The sequence below is a fragment of the Anopheles aquasalis genome, chromosome 3 (genome assembly GCF_943734665.1).
Source record: "Anopheles aquasalis chromosome 3, idAnoAquaMG_Q_19, whole genome shotgun sequence".
NCBI lineage: Eukaryota > Metazoa > Arthropoda > Insecta > Diptera > Culicidae > Anopheles > Anopheles aquasalis.
The window spans coordinates 61,258,549-61,261,048 of record NC_064878.1 but is presented as its reverse complement, the minus strand read 5'-3'; the positions used below and the strand labels follow the sequence as shown (position 1 = coordinate 61,261,048).

Genomic DNA, 2,500 nt, shown 5'->3' with positions numbered 1-2,500 from the left:
CACTTTTATTTGTTTTTATTACACTGTAAAGATTCTTTTATTTACAACGCTAGCCGGCTGATGCGGCTGCTGCTTCTGCTACTGATGCTGACCGCTGGCACGCTTGCACTGGCACGCCGCATTTTGCGTGTATTACTGCCGTGTTTCAGTAGTGTTTTATTGTGTCTATATATATATGTATATGTTTTATAGACTTGTTTTCCTTTCCTTTCCGCTTTTTCTTTTAATTATTTAATGCCTCTGCCGTAGTGCAGTGGGCTCTGCTGTTGCCAGCCGCGCTACCACCTGCTACCGGTGCCCAATTATCAGGAATATGATTTCATTTTTCTGCGGCTGCGTTGTGTTTCGAGTGGGGAGAGCATTTGAGTTTACAGTAATAATATATATTCTAATGATTTCGCTCATCAAGGCGCTGCCGCGCTCTGTATCCTGAAACTCTCGAAACGAACAAAACCGTTGCCGTCACAAAAACTGAATGGCGCAAAACTTATGTGTACTGTATTATATCGCGTTCGTTATTGTGGCTGTTTGTACCAAAAAGGACAGGGGCAACACAGCTAGCGTATCGGAATGTCTTTGCCGCTGATGCTGCTGTTCTATTTGTTTCCTTTTCTTTTAGTAGAAAAATAGTTGTTAGAGAATGTGTGAAAGAGTAAATGCGCTGCGGTTCGGTTCGGTACCGGAACAGCCAGCCATTTCCCATCCGAGCTATCATTTGTTTCAAAGCATACTATGATTACCCAGTAAGTGTTAGAGAGTAGGATTATGTTCCGCCACGAAAGCAGAGTAGCAGGGAATGGAAACTGTTTAAAACGAAAGAGTACACGCGGAAGGGTCGAACGTGGTGTACGGTCGCCCTCTTCGATGGCACAAAAAGATGAAGGAGTTAGATAAGAATTAATTCGAATGATAAACAGTTAAATAGGCGTGTGTGTAGGCGGGTATTGGGATTACACGTTTGTTTCTTATGAAATAAAGGCTGGCGTTAAAAAATAATGGAAGAGTAAACAGGTTTTCACACCTTACATAAACCCCGCACCAGTAGGCGCGCTGCGGCTGGAAATAAATGCGCGATTCTCCCCTTGTTGTGGTTGAGTCACTCTCTGCAGTCTCTGTCTGTGCAGTTTTTCGTGAAGCCATAGCCATGCACGCGCCGCCAACTCAATACAGTACAATATCTCAATCGCTTTTGGCAGAGGCCATTCGGTGTTCTTACAGCAAAACCAAAAAAAAACCTACACAATTAGGCCTTCAGAAAAAAAAGGGCAACCATCGGGGCACATCATGTCACGTGGTAAAAAGAACCGAAAAAAGCCCACAGACACCTTCGTGTCTGTATACGTGTGTGGGGCAGGGGGACAAGGAAGTGAGTCAGCGACCAATACGACCCACCATTCGGGGCTGGGTTCGGAATGGCGCATTCCTTGCCACAGCGTCAAATCAATTCTCGAGGCCATCTCTATCTATCCCACTAGTGTATATACTTAACGCAACGCATGCATATAGAGTTGTGTGTCTCCCATTAAGTAAGCCTTACGTATCATGAATCTGTTCCGTTTGGTGCGCATCTCCACCCGAACAAACAAACTGTTTCCGCTTCTCCTCCATGATTTTGTACTGGGAGAGCGCGGCTGCTCCTGTCCTGTGCTGTTGTTGATAACAACAAATCCTAGCATTGCTGACCGCAATCTTACAAATTCTCGTGGCTTATTAATGGACAGAATATTTGTTCCATTCCATTTCACTTATCGTATGGCTGCTGTCGTACAAAGACACCGTTCGTTCAGATCCATTTTGCCGTCTTCCGGGGCAGGGGCACCTTATGTCTCTCTATCTCACATGCTAGCCTGATTGTTTTTGTAGTAATTAGCGAAGGAGACGCGGGAGCCCGCTCACCTCGTCCGGCTTATAACATAGTTATAATTGATTTACAAAGCTAAATAGTTTTCATGTACGTTGCTTGCGTGTTCGTTCGTTCTGGCATGTGTTGGCCACTGCTTCCCCGTGTTTCATGAGTGAATTATATGCTTCTCGAAATTGATATAAGTTTTGTATCCAAATTCCCCTCGCGGCGGCTCCACTTCTTCTAGTTGGCAAACACGACAGTCACCTATGGTCTGGCCGGACCCACGGACCCACTCTTTCCAATTCTCTCGGCCTCGTCTAACAGCAAAACCTATAACACACGCGCGTACTTGACTACACTGTTCAGCTCGAATTTTCCGTAGTTTAACCCTGCACTAGGTTAAAGTAAAAAAAAAAAACAAAGTAAGCTGGTCACAGGATTTGGCGACGAATGCGTGCGCGGTTCGGAATCGGAGTAGAGATAGTTTTGTTCAATGGCAATGTAGCGAGCGCTCCGTTTTAGTAATATTATGCACACAGTATCAAACTCTGGCCGTTTGTCTCTCGTATGCGCAATTCTAGATAAATAAAATATATCCACAATTCATTTGCGTTTTTATATTACTTTGAGATTCACGCTCGCTTTCACAACGGC

At 44.6% G+C, this 2,500-nt stretch overlaps 1 protein-coding gene across 2 annotated transcripts in view; it reads right to left on the bottom strand.

Annotated features, from left to right (window-relative positions):
* Positions 1 to 2,500, bottom strand: part of LOC126578406 (syndecan) — an 18,543-nt gene that overhangs the window by 16 nt on the left and 16,027 nt on the right. For both annotated transcript variants that reach the window (XM_050240923.1, XM_050240922.1), the window contains exon 5: positions 1 to 2,500. This exon is cut by the window's left edge and continues 16 nt beyond it; it is cut by the window's right edge and continues 2,164 nt beyond it. The gene's annotated coding sequence lies outside the window, so the exon portion shown is untranslated.